Source organism: Enhydra lutris, unplaced genomic scaffold (assembly GCF_002288905.1).
Source record: "Enhydra lutris kenyoni isolate GAN:26980312 unplaced genomic scaffold, ASM228890v2 scaffoldscaffold50, whole genome shotgun sequence".
Taxonomy (NCBI): Eukaryota; Metazoa; Chordata; class Mammalia; order Carnivora; family Mustelidae; genus Enhydra; species Enhydra lutris.
This window is the reverse complement of record NW_019154134.1, coordinates 597,974-612,890: the sequence shown is the minus strand read 5'-3', so window position 1 is coordinate 612,890 and position 14,917 is coordinate 597,974.

Sequence of the window (14,917 nt, the reverse complement as noted above, 5' to 3'; positions counted from 1 at the left end):
AGCTCTCTGAAGAGGGGACATGAAGGGCCAAAATCCAAAGATTCAGGCATGCTGAGAGCTTTCCTGATGGCAGGAACATTTGCAAAGTCTGTGACAGGAGTGAGAGCTTGCCTCACGGAAAAACTGAAAGGAGGCAGGCAGAATTGCCATATAGGCGGTACGATTACCAATGTTTCCCACATGAGGACATTAAGCTTGAAGAGATTAAATATCTCACCCAAGGCTAGTGAGGGGGAAAGCTGGAATGTAAACCCATTAAACCAGAATTGTTAACCATTACTGTGCAACTAAATTACAAACTCTGTGAAGATAAAGTATGTATCGCTTAAATATTTTTATATCTCCTATGGCATCTAGCACAGCACACATATGAGGTCTGCTGTTTCCTTCTGTCATACCCAGCCACCTGGAATTGCTTCTATCCACAAGTCCAACACCGGGGTGGGGGAGGGGTGCGGGGTGGGGGGTGGGAAGGATATTTGAAGCTTTTTGCAATTCCCATTTCTTCTTGATTGCCTTTCCAACTTAGTCATCTAGAGTTGGCGTTAATACAATTATTGTTTTAGCCTCTGATTTTCAAGTTTAGTTAACTACATATTTTTTCACCGTAGCTGTGTTTTGAACCTACTCTGAGGTTTCTGCATACATGAGCTAATTGTAATCAATAAAAAATCTAGATATTTATCTTCCTCACTTTAAGTTCTCCATCAGTTTCCAAACTCCTACATGTCTGTCCCAAAATCCAAGTGTTAGCCTCACGTATTTTCACTTTGGAGAAGTGAACAAATCCAGCAAGATGCCAATCTGAGAGTCCCAAAGTGGTATACTCCTTACTCTGTCCCTTAACTGCTTTCAATCCAGAGAAACCACCTTTAAATGTAATAAGGTACAGTCAACCATTCTACACATAATGTCCTACCTTGTGGTCTTATATGAGGGGAAAAAAATGTCAAATTTGAAATGCTTTAAAATCTCACCAGTAAAAAGTAGAAACCCAGATATCTTTGCCCAGATATCTAAATTTACGTGTAAGGAAGAATAAAAAAAAGTCTGTGTTGCCGCATATGGCTATGGAAGCAACAGCTGCCATCTTTACACACGTCGGCAGCATGGTGACGTTTGTGGAAAAGATGTTGTTACCCTTCCCATCTACTTCTTTCCTAAATTACTTTCTCCCTCAATAGCGATACACTCCTTGCTTATGAACATAATATAAATACTGGGCTTTCTCCCCGAAATATTTTCTCTTGAAAGAAAAAATAATTCATCTGCAGCTTCCAGTCTCCCTTTCCTACTCCTTTTCTGATACCCCGAACGAAACTGTTTTGTGTTCACAGTGAAGTCTTGATCCTTCTCTCTCTCTCTCTCTCTCTCTCTCTCTCTCTGAGTTCCCCACAAAGCCTTTATTAAACAAATGGAGATGATTTGTGTTGATTCAATGGATGGGTAAATTGGGAAGTTGAGAAACTGAGTCACCGCTGTATAAGGTCTCCAGTTGGCAAGCAAACTGTACAGTGAAGGGGAAAACTGAATTTCTGACTCACATATCCATGCCTGCTGCAAGCCAAGCAGACAGCAAAGATAATCCAAGGCTATAAAAATTGCACTCTTTGGCTTCATCTGAAGATGTTGTCAAAGAGAGTTTCCACAGAGAAAGTTATTAATTTCAGATTGCTGCACTTAGAAACTTATTTCCCCACAGAATAGCAGTAATACTTTCCATGTGCAATACTCTTTATGTGAATTGCTGACTCTGAATCATCCATCCTGAGAGAGAAGAGAAATATTATGGAAAGTAAGAGCATAGCTCATGTCCGTTTCTCTACTCCCCTCACCCCCTTTAGATAAAAATCTCCTCCAGAATAGATGTAGTCTTCAGTCTTTCACATCCACCTGAGGCATGTCCTCAGCAGTACTGAGCTCAATAAGTAACCAAAAAGGGTTTGTTAAATTTTAAACAAAGCTTCATTGGTCTAATATCTCATTTCAAGCCCTGAATGTCTCCTGCTAATCTTTTTTTTTTTTAAGATTTTATTTATTTATTTGATGGAGAGATAGCACAAGTTAGCAGAACAGCAGGCAGAGGGAGAGAGAGAAGCAGGCCCTCTGCAGAGCAGGGACCCCGATGTGGGGCTCCATCCCAGGACTCTGGAATCACGACATAAGCTGAAAGCAGGCACTTAACCAACTGAGCCACACAGGCACCCCTGTCTCCAGCTAATCTTTACAGAGCTCCCACCGAACCATGCATTTCCACTTCCACTTACTTATTCCTTCGTTTAATTCTCATTACATTACTATGAGTTTTGTTAAAGGCAAGGTGATATCTTCATATTACAAATAAAGAAATTTTAAAAAATAAAGAAATTATCTACTGATAATTACTACTATTTGTGAAGCACCTTCTGGATCTTGGACCCTTCCACCTGTCGTCTCCTTAATTATCAAAACAAACCCAGTCTGCAGCAAAGAAATTCAGGAGATTACATCACTGGCTCAGCTAGTGATGGTGGAACCAGAATGCAAACCTAGATCTGTCTGATAACAAAACTTGAGGACTGCTATGTGTAGAGGAGAGTATAAGATATAGAAGAACAAGCCTCATCCTTGGAGTCTCTGCAGTGAAATAGAGAAGATAGTCAACACAGACTCAAGACATTTTTTCAACTATAAAAACTGCAATTAGGGGCGCCTGGGTGGCTCAGTGTGTTAAGCCTCTGCCTTCGGCTCAGGTCATGATTCCAGGGTCCTGGAATGGAGCCCTGCATCGGGCTCTCTGCTCTGTGGGGAGCCTGCTTCCCCCTCCCCCTCTGCCTGCCTCTCTGCCTACTTGTGATCGCTCTCTCTCTGTCAAATAAATAAATAAAATCTTAAAAAAAAAAACCCTGCAATTTAATTACCGCTGCTTTGGGTTATATTAACTAAAGATGATGAAGAGAATCATGTGATCATGTATGATAATCAGGTAAGGATTGAAGAGAGGGTTTTTTTTAATATTATATTTATTTATTTGATAGAGAGAGAGACAGCGAGAGAGAGAACACAAGCAGGGGGAGTGGGAGAGGGAGAAGCAGGCTTTCCAGCAGAGCAGGGAGCCCCATGCGGGGCTTGATCCCAGGATCCCGGGATCACGACCCGAGCCCAAGGCAGATGCTTAATGACTGAGCTACCTAGGCACCCCAAAGAGAAAGGGTTTTGAATGAGAAAAAGGTTTTGCCATGAATGGAAAGAGGGGAAGGCATATCCAGTCATGAGTATGCTTGTACAAAAGCTTAGAACAGGGGTAGATAGTATTGGAAATATTTTAGAGTTTGTGGGCCACAAGTTTTCTGTCACAACTACTCTACTTTGCCACTATATCACCAACATGGCCATAGATAATATCAGGCAAATTGGATGGCTGTGTTCCAATAGCACTTTATTTATCGACACTGAAATTTGAATTTCTTATTTTCAAATGTCATGACATAATTATGTTTCTCTTGATTTTTTTTCAACTATATAAGAATGTAAAAATTATGGTTAACTCTCAGGTCATACAAAACCAGGCAGTATGCTAGATTTGGCCCCCAAGCAGAAGATGGCCAACCCCTAGCTTCCTGGCAGGACAAAAAAAGTTTATGTACTAAGAGCTTGAGTAGGAATTTTAAACCACAGAGTAATACAGAAGGCCTAATGGACAGGCAAGGGAAACAGAGAAGAGGATGGGAACTTATAAAAGATCTTAAAATACAAGTGGCTTCTGCAAAAAAGTAAGTCAGAGAAAAATTATTAGTCAGTTAAGGATTCATCATGAGATTTCTGATTCCTTGACTTATCTTCTTGCTCCAGCAATGCAATTGATTTATTCGTTCAACAAGTATTAATTGAGCACCAATCTGGGCAATTGCTGTGGCTTTCTGCCTAAAACCTGGAACTACAAAAGAATAGTTTCTTGTTTATTCTCCAAAATGAAATTAAGAAATGTTAAGTGTGGGTATTTAACATACCATAAGATTTGGTATGCTATGTCTTCACGTTTATTCATTTCTAACTATTTTCTAACTTCACTTGTGATTTCTTAGACCCATTGGTTACTAAGCAGTTTTTGGCCTCATTTTGACTTATCATGCATTCCCCAAATTTCTTTCTATCATTGATTGCTAATTTCATTCCACCGTGATTGGAGAACATACTTTGTATTTTTTCAACCTTTTTAAATGTATTGAGGTTTGCTTTATGCCCTAGCCTATGGTTTACCCTGGAGAATGTTCCATGTTCACCTGAAAAGAATGTCTTTTCTGCTATTGTGGGGTGGAGTGTTCTCTAGATGTGTCTATTGAGTCTAGTTAGCTTATAGTGTAATTCAAGTCTTCTATTTCTTTGTTGATCTTCTGGCTAGTTGATCTTCTGGCTAACCATTATTGAAAGTGGATTATTGCAGTCTCCCACCTGTAACTGTAGAACCATCTATTTCTTCCTCCACTGGTATCAGTTTTGCTTCATATAGTGTAGTGCTTTACGGTTAGGCACATATACATTTATAGTATTTACTTATTTTATACACTGTCATGATCCAAAAAGGATTTAAGTGACTGAAGGATAGCAAAGAAATCATAGATTAGAAGTAGATGAGAAAGAAAAAGCAGAACAAAAATAGCAACATGAAATAAGACCTTGCCTTCTTGTTCACCGTTATCTCCATATGAACACAGCCCAGCATATAATAGGCCCTTATAGGATTGAAAGAACATCAGGAATGAGTTTAACACAAAAATGAAGTTGTACATGTTACAAGTGCATCGATGAAATGGAGACCTGATTGGTTATACAACTGACAGGGAACCTGAGCTAAATAAAATAGGATACCAAGACCAACAGAGAAATTTCTTCCAAGAGTCCTCAGTAACATTTAATTATAAAGATGCTGAACTGACCCATCGGTCCTAAATGGAATACATTGAATAATGAATTGAATAAATGGAATACACATGCTTTAAATTTGGGGGAGCCCAGCCCCCGCCAGGAGAGATGTGTAACTTGGTCTTCCGTGTATTGACTGCCACATTTTATTGTATAAATAGTACATTGACACAGTTCAGGGATAGCCAGACCATTATAGTCTATGCAAACAACACTCCCCCCACCCTGATTTGGGCAACAAACAACCTATCCAACCACAGGAGGCGTCCCCATAAAATCTTTAAGTGATTCCCCTCCTGACAAATGGCTCACAATATATTTAGGGGTGGCAAAGGAATGAGGAATGAAGAACAGCGACATGTCCACAAGGAAATCGAGCATCTAATTCTCATCTTTGACCCAGCGTACCAACCAATTGCTTTAACTAAGTGTCTTGAACACAAAAACAAGGTGAGTAGGGAAAGTGCCATCTCAGGCTGATTCCTAAGACAAGAAAAGGGTTTCTCACATTTCCCCAACAGGTAATTTTCTCCCTATGTTCAAGGAGTATCATAAGAAACAGGATTACACGAGGGAAATACTAAAACTGCACTGCCTGCTGTGTGTCGGGGGAGATACTACTCATGCTAATTATGACAACAAAGACGCACCCTCACCCCCCCACCATCGGACAGGGGCCCCCAATGGAAGAAGCTGATGATGTTGGCTTAAACTCAGCCATAGCTTGTAGGCATGTAGGGAACTCTGCCCGGGTGACTCAGAACAGCCCTTAGGCAAAGGACAAGGGAGACTCTCCAGTTCTAAATAAGATTATGTGAGGACCAGGAAATAATATCTTAGTTTTATTTTTTTTAATTTCTTTTAAAGATTTTATTTATTTATTTGACAGAGAGAGAGAGCACAAGCGGGGGAATAGGCAGAGCTGAGCAAGGAGCCGGATGCGGGGCTCTGATCCCCAGTGTGGGGATCATAACCTGAGCTGAAGGCAGACGCTTAACCAACTAAGCCACCCAGGTGCCCCCATACCTTAGTTTTAAAGCAGTGTTGAAATCCTAATTATTCAGGAGCTCCTCTAACATTATCCCTGTGTGGGGCTCTCCCTCATTCACATTTTCAGTACCTGAAGCCCACAGATGGAGCAAAGACAAGCCCCCTTCTATGCCAAATTCCTCCTCTGGAGTCAGCCATGCCATGATAGAGTAATGGTACAAGGTGGGATGGCACCTGGCACACAGCCTTTCCAGAACTGATGGTGACAAAACAGATTTCAGTTTTAAATAGTAATTGGCCACTGGTTCAGGGGCTAAATGGAAGTTGTAATTCTTTGCTTTTGAAACATCATTCTCTTGCCTCGACTTTCCTTTACCTTTTAAGCCAGGGTCACTCTGTAAGCAGACATGGCCAACATACTAGTCTACAGGTCTTCCAGAACATTGGCTTAAATTGCCACTGATGTTTCTCACTATAAACATTTAAAGACGCATTTTTTTATCATTCACTGCCCTAAAAAAGGTGCATCTGATATCACTGCCTCCAAGACCACTACTTTAATTATCACACATACTGAGCACTTACTTTATGCCAGGAACTAAGCCAAGCAATTTACATTTTTCATCTTTTCTGCTATTCATAAGAAACACATGAGGTAGAATCTATTTTATGCCTACCCTCTGGATGAGGGAACAAGTTGCATGATGATAATTATCTTGCCTATGGGTGTGTGTGTCATAGAAGACAAGAGCTATAAGAGTTTTGAGATCATTTGGTTTGATCCTTCATTTGACAGATGAGGAAACTGAGCTCAGAGAGATTAAGTCATATGCCTGTGATCACACAGCCAGGATGTGGCGGAGCTGCTATGGAACATAAGGTTCCTTCCATCCCTGAACCAGACAATCTACCACTTTGGGTTAACACACATCACCCTGGCCTCCTGTATTCTGAGAGCATGTGGCCCAAGCTTTTGTGATTCGAGGATTTGTTCCATCCCCAATGTGCTGTCCTCATGCAACCAAACTAGGGTTCAGAAGAAAGGGGAGAGGCGGTATTGTGCTCTCTCTGCTACCAATAGATGATAAAGTCAAGCTACATGACTCAGAACATGCTGAAGCTCTTGGCCCTTCACAACTTTCCCCACAGGAAACCCACCAGGTTCTTGGTTACCTTCCGAGTATTCGTGGGTGGCACAGAACACATCCAAAAATAGATCTGTCTCCAGCTCTCCCAGAAGAGACTTGCAGCCTAAAAATGTCACTCCCTCTCCCTTTCAAAACAGACATCACTGCCTGGGGCTTAGCCCTTCCTTCCCAACCTGGCAGCTGCCTAAGGATAAGCTTTCCTCCCACCTGCAAACTAGACTTACTTCTTAGGGAGTGGAGAGAAATGCCAATTGTCAGTAGGAAAAAAAGACCTTTCATAAGTTCTTGGGCAACAATTGCTCTTCTGAGGCAGATTGATTTCAAGCAAAAAGTCTGGCCTCTTAACTCCTGAAGACCAACTAATTGGGACAATGCAGGTAAAAGTACTTTGTAAACTGCGGATACCACATGCCTTTGCATGTGTTCCCTGAATCTTCAAAATTGAGGAAGTGGAATGGATGAATTATCTAATGATCCCCCTGGTGACACAGATTTTCCAGCCACAGAGAACCAGGAAGTTTTCCTGGCCAGGGCTTTCTGTGGATAACTCCTTGTGTGCTGACATGAGATTAGGATGACTGCAAAAGCCGCCCTGAGTCTGGGTTCATGCGGGCTCCAGGAGGGTGCTGGGTGCATGAATGAGGTAGAAAGAGTTGCAATCGGTCAGCAGAACTGAGGAAACAGGGAGACAGCCTCATCTGACTGTGGGAGGATCTCCCAGTTGAGTCTCTGCCACTGTGTTGACCTGGAGCTTGTCTTAATACAAAGAATGTTTACTAGCTTCTTACCAGGGGCATAAGCTACTTGAGCTCCGTGGAACATCTTATCATGGAACAGAGGTGTTAGCAGGTCTTTGATTTTATTCATGCAATCATTCATTCAGTAAATGCATATTTAATTCTTACTCTACAGGCAGCTTTCTGTTTAAAAACAAAAACAAAAACAAAAACAAAAACTCCTGTTTTCTGCCCACATGTAAAGCCCATGTAAAGTATATAGTGAGTATAACTTGTAGGTAAATATGTTTTATTTAAAGAAGAAAAGTAAAGAAGGGCCATTTTCCCATTGCATCCACTCCCTGCCATCTCCACACCCCACACCATAAACTAGAGGTCGCTTTTGGGATACTGTCTGTTCCTGGGAACTATTGTGCTCCTGGAAAGCACTCATTTCAGGGCTTTGGGTGTTTATAATGGGATGTCCAAAGGCAGGGGAGATGTGTCTGACTCATGCTACCTTTCCCATGTGCAGAACAGAGAGCAGTAATCTATCACAACATTCCCACTGAGGTCAGATGCAAGTAAGAATTCTTCTTCTTCTTTTTTTTTAAAGATTTTATCTATTTATTTGTCAGATAGAGAGAGAACACAAGCAGGGGAGCAGCAGGCAGAGGGAGAAGCAGGCAAAGGGAGAAACAGCCTCCCCACTGAGCAAGGAGCCTGATGCGGAACTTGATCCCAGATACCTGGGATCATGACCTGAGCTGGAGGCAGACATTTAACTGACTGAGCCACCCAGGCATCCCGATGCTGGTAAGAATTCTAACAGAGGGTTCTGAGAAGTCACTGCCATGTGTCTGGAGCTGGCAGGTAAATTCTAATCCATCCACCTCCTCTTTCCATCTGTGTATTTTTGACCAAGTTCAAGAGAAGTTCAGGAAAGTAAGAAATGGTCATAGGTGCAGGAGTGGATGGGAAAGATGCCATAGAGGAAGGCAACTTTAGCTTTATCCTGTAGGATCCATCAAAAATGGGTAGAGTGGGTACATAGGGAAAAGGAGAGAGGAAGAATGTTTGCTGTGCTGAAGTTTTGTGCAGTTTAAAAAAGTGTAGTCAGATCTATGTCTCCCTTCTTCTTTTTTGTAATGACTCTTGCCTATAAATTACAAAGACCCTCTTCATCCCCAAGATCATGAAAACATTTACCTACATTTTCTCCCAGGACTTTTTTTTCTTACATGGACATATTTGATCAAGTTCAGTTTATTTTGGGGTAAGGAATATGGTAGGAATCCAGGGTTGTGGTTTTTTTTTTTTTAAATGGGTAGATAGATCTCATACCATTTGTGGAATAATCATTTAAGAAGTGTCCATCATATACAAAATCCCCTTACATATATGAGCTTATTTCTGGAACTCTGATTCTTTTGTCACTCATCTATTGTGAGTCCTTGCTTTTTAGAAAACTCAATTCACAAAATTCTCACATACAAATTCAATCTAAAGAAATAGAATTCTCCAGGCTGCTGCCCTAACGGTCCTGAAATGACTCAATTTCAAGAGCTTAAATATATATGTATTTATACACACACATACACACCTTTTTAAAGAGAACGAGAGACAGAGTGTGTGCACGCAGGTTGGGAGGGACGGAGAGGGAGAGAGAATCTTAAGCAGGCTTCATGTTTGCTGCAGAGCCCAACCTGGGGCTCTATTCCCCAACCGCAAGATTAGGACCTGAGTCAAAATCAAGAGTTGGGCGCACAACAGACAGACCCACCTAGGGCGCCCTTGCATACTTTTTTTATATAACAGGTTTATGGACATATAACTTTCATTCTATACAATTAATCCATTTAAAATGCACAATTCAGTAGTTTTTCTGTATATTTGCAATGTGCCACAGTCAATTTTAGAACACCTTCTTCACCCCAAAAAGAAACCCTGTATCCATTCATAGTCATTCCTCATTTCCTCCCAAATGGGGACCCTGCCAGCCCCTGGCAACCACTAACCAACTTTCTGTCCCTACAAATTTGCCTAGCTGGGTCATTTCATGTAAATAGAATCATATAGTGTGTGACCTTTTGTGTCTGGCTTCTTTCACCTGGCAGAATTTTTTCAAAGTTCAGCTATATAATAGCCTGTATATCTATACTTCATCTCTTTCTATTGTTGAATAATCCATGGTATAGATGTACTATGCTATGTATATATGTGTAACCATTTACCAAGTGATGGATATTTTGGTCATTTCCACGTTTTGCCTATTATGAATAATATCATTGCGAACACTCGTGTACAAGTTTTTATGTGGATTATACACTCCTTTTAAAAGGAGCATTATCTTAAAAAAATAAAATAAGGGCACCTGGGTGGCTCAGTGGGTTAAGGCCTCTGCCTTAGGCTCGGGTTGTGATCCCAGGTCCTGAGATTGAGCCCCGCATCAGGCTCCCTGCTCAGCAGGGAGCCCGCTTCCCCCTCTCTCTCTGCCTGCCTCTCTGCCTACTTGTGATCTCTGTCTGTCAAATAAATAAATCCTTTTTAAAAATAAAATAAAATAAGATAAAAAGGAGCATTATCTTTTGCCTAAAGTCATATACTTCTTTGCAAGACTAGACCGGTGAGGCATCTTTTTAGGATGATTAAAAAGTTTCCTTCCTTACACTCTTATTTCTTTAGCGCCAAATGTAATTTTACTTGTGGAAGCCTTCATCCTGTCAGTCTATGCTAATTTGAACCACCATGAAGTCAAATTAATGGAAAAATCCATTAAGAAAACTCCAGTCCAGTAAAGAACACGACTGGTGGGTGCTGCAAAGCATCCAGTGATAAAGATGGAGGTGTTGCTGAAGCAAAATGTACAAAATCACTAATATCACTTTTTAAAGTTCTTCTCTTTATGGGATGCTTAGCTAACTCAGGCTGGTAGAATGTACAACTCTGGATCTCAGAGTCATGTATTCAAATCTTACATTGAGGGGTAGAGTTTACTGAAATAAATTATAGGGACGCCTGGGTGACTCAGTCAGTTAAGTGTCCAACTCTTGGTTTCAGCGCAGGTCATGAGCTCGGAGTCATAGGATCAAGCTCCATGTGGGGCTCTGCACTCAGAAGGGAGTCTGGGATTCTCTGTTTCTCCCTCTGTCCCTCCCTCTGCTTATGCTGTCTCTCTCTCTGTCCTCTCCCTAAAATAAATAAATTAAATATTTACATAAATAATAAAATAAAAATATTTTAAAATAACGTTATTTTCTTGGAAAGAATAGGATCCAGATAATTTAATTCATTTACTCATGACCTAGAGATTCAATTTTTTTTTGAGCTTCAATTTTTATTCTTTTTGTTTTAAAAACATTTAATTTATTTATTTGACAGGCAGCGAGAGCAGGAACACAAGCAGGGGGAGTGGGAGAGGGAGAGCAGGCTTCCTGCCCAGCAGAGAGCCCAATGTAGAGCTCGATCCCAGGACCCTGGGATCATGACCTGAGCCGAAGGCAAATCCTTAAGGACTGAGCCACCCAGGCGCCCCTCAATTTTTATTCTTTTTTAAAGATCCTATTGATGGGATGTCTGGGTGGCTCAGTCAGTTAAGCATCTGCCTTTGGCTCGGGTCATGACCCCAGTCCTGGAATCGATTCCCGCATCAGGCTCCTTGCTCAGCAGGGAGACTGCTTCTCCATCTGCCTGTTGCTCCCCCTGCTTGTGCTCTCTCTCTCTCTCTCTCTCTGACAAATGAATAAATAAAATCTTAAAAAAAAATAAAGATCCCATTTATTTATTTTAGAGAAGGGGGGTGCAGAGGAAGAGAGAGAACCTGGAGCCAACTCCAACCTGAGCAGGAGCCCCATGTGGGGCTCAATTCCACCATCCAGAGATCATGACCTGAGCCGAAATCAAGAGTCTGTCATTTAAGTGACTGAGCCACCCAGGAGCTCCAAGGTTCAGTTTTTAAACTAGCTTAAACATTCAGTAAATTTTCTCTGTTAATCCTGACATTAGCAGGCTTATCACTGACAAGTTTCAGTGAAATAAATCAAAGCAAAACAAACAGACATAGATTAACAGATCCTACTCCCCAGCTAGGCTCTAAATTCTTGAGAACAAAGACTGCATCTTTATGGTAGGCACACCATAAATATACTGTATTTGTTTAGTATAGGAATGAGGGAAGGGGTATCCAGAATCAGATTTCTGGCCCTTGCCCCACCCACCTGCTCCCACTCTGCTGTTTATGCTCCCCCAGAGATCCAGGCTTCACCCAGTTCTAAGGGACATAGCAGGATTTACCTAAGGCAGGCATGGTTTCAAGACTGTTTTTAGCATTTTTGAGGAAGGGAAGGGGCCACATCAACTAGAAAACCAGATGGATCCTGTTTGGTTATATCCTTTATCTGCCAATTTTGAAAGGACAGAAGTTTCTTCCTACTTTGTGGACTTTGTACCAGAAAACAAAAATGAAAACACAGAAAAGAATTTAAATACTAAATCACACTGGCTTGACCAAATCCGAAAGGGGGCTGTGGAAGCGAACACCCTCCCCACAGGACTTGCGATGTAAGCCTCACACCCTCCCCACAGGGCTCCCTCCTGACCTCTCTGTGGCGTTTCATTGCAGCTTGGGGACAAATAGAATAAGCAGACCTTTCAATGCAGCTATTTTCAACACCAAGTCCAGGTAGCCCATGCTGATAGCCCACATTGAGCAAGAAGCCCCTTCTTGGCCCAGGCAGCCATAGACTCTGCCAGACATGTGGAGGGCAAACAGCAGGGATGTCCAAAAAGCCCCTTTCAGGCAAAGGCCTCTTTGCTTCTCCTTACTTCAACCTTGCTAGACATGCCACACCGCAGGTAACATGTTTTACCTAGAAGTACCTAGAAAATTCCATGGGGCTTGGAGAAACTCAGGCCCATCCAGAAATAGCTATTTGCAGACATGCCTACAGTTGGCTCCTTGGTATTACTCAATAATCAGTTTAGATGTCACCTCCCCAGAGGGGACTACCCTAGCCCTTCACCGAGACCTTGAGGCCCTAGAGATGAAGCTGCTGATAGTCTCAGCCCACACAGTGCCCCAGTTCTCTTTCCTTAGCTACAGAAGCTCACTAAGGATGAAGAGGGGGCAGAGCCACCGTCTGAAAAGGTGGTGATGCTGGTTCTTTTGATCAGTTGGTTAGTCTTTTCATTTTTTCCCCCTGGTTTTATCTTCTACTCTGATGAAATGGTTGTGATTTCCACCCTGTCCCAGAACAAACAGAGCTGTGACTTATGTTTCCCAGTGTTTGCTGTTAATTTCATGCACCATCAGGATGTGTGTCCTTTTGTGTTTGCATTAAACCTTGTTTCCCACTCTGGGATGCTGGAACATTGTGAATAGCGTATTGCCATGTGTTGGCATGCTGGGGGTTGCAGGGAGGCTAGGGCTAACTTGGGGGGAACTTGTCCCTTGGTGACACCAACCCACATGGAGCCTGCTCCTCAGACTCCCCCACCTCACACTGGGGCAGCCATGGCTCACCAATTGCAGCTAAGCCCAGAAACAGCCTCCCGGCTCTTCTCAAGAGCAGTCTGGGCGGCCATCACCAACTGAACTTAATTGGTGCTATTTGGCAGTCCTGCCTGATTTATTACGATAATTGAAAAAGAAGAAATAAATCTGTTCCCAAACTGGATTCAGTTACACTGTTGCTCAGATCATGTTCCCAGTACACAGAGGGCTATTTTAGCACCAAAAGTCTATAAGGTGAGAGGACCCCTTGTTCTTTTTAAGAAGGAAGGGACTCTCTCTGAAAACATCTTTTTAAAAATAAATTTTAATGTTTTTAAAGCATGGAGAAGTACAGAGAAGAAAACATTTAATGGCTCATGTTCTCATTGCCCAGATCGTTCCCATCAATATTAGATAATTTAACATTAGAATAGTAGTACATGAATAAAGTTTGAAATTTTAATCACTAAAGTATCAAATAACAAGTGATAACTTCTGTTCCTGCCCTTCTGAATGCTAACAACTACTATTTATTAATAGTTTTTTAACGGGTCCTCCCAGAAAAAGTATATATCTATGTATATATATATTTTATGAAAAAAGGGGTGCCTTGTGGCTCAGTCAGTTAAGCATCTGACTCTTGGTTTCAGCTTAGGTCATGATCTTGATGGGTTGTGAGTCAGAGCCCCACGTTGGTCTCCCACACTAAGCATGGGGTCTGCTTGAGACTCTCTCTGCTTTTCCTTCTGCCCCCTCCACTCCCCCCAATAAATAATCTTTTAAAAACATAAATAAAATAAAATTCACCCCAAAAAAAAAATTACCAAGAAAAGAAAGTGAGGTCATACTCTACATCATGTTCCGCACCTTGCTTTCTTTTCTTCTTACCACATAATACATCTTGCCATTCTTCCTTGATCCACCTCGTTCCTTTTATCAGCACATGGGTTTTCAATATCGGGAGGTGCCATAATTTATTTAATCAGTACCCTATTCACGGCAAAGCAATTTTTAAAGACTTCAAGGGGCCCCTTGGCGGTTAACATACTATTTACCAGCAAGAGAGTAGAGACCCCCACTTCATTCATTCACTCAAAAACCTACAGCTCCAAAGATTCTTCAGCTTGGTCCACAACATCTGGCAGATAGAACTACAAAGCAAAGCATCAGCAGAGCTGGGGCTGGACGTGTGGTATAACAAAAGACCTTTGCAATGCATCAGAATGAAGATCACTTGCAATGATGTAAACACTGACAGTCAGGGCGCCTGGGTGGCTCAGTCGTTAAGCATCCGCCTTTGGCTCAGGTCATGATCCCTGGGATCAAGCCCCACATCGGGCTCCCTGCTCCGTGGGAAGCCTGTTTCTCCCTCTCCTGCTTTCCCTGCTTGTATTCCCTCTCTCACTGTCTCTCTCTCTCTGTCAAATAAATAAATAAAATCTTTAAAAACAAAACAAAATAAAACAAAAAAACACTGACAGTTCCCAGAGACTCAGGCATGTGATGGGGCCAGGGGATGTTGTCCTGGGTGACATCAGTGCAGCAACACTTCACACAGACTTCAGAAGAACGATGTCTCAGAAGGCCTACAGCACAGAAGATGGCTTATTTTATTCCGAATGGGTATATTCTCTAGAGCTGCTGAGTCCACACAGACAGCTAAGCTTTCC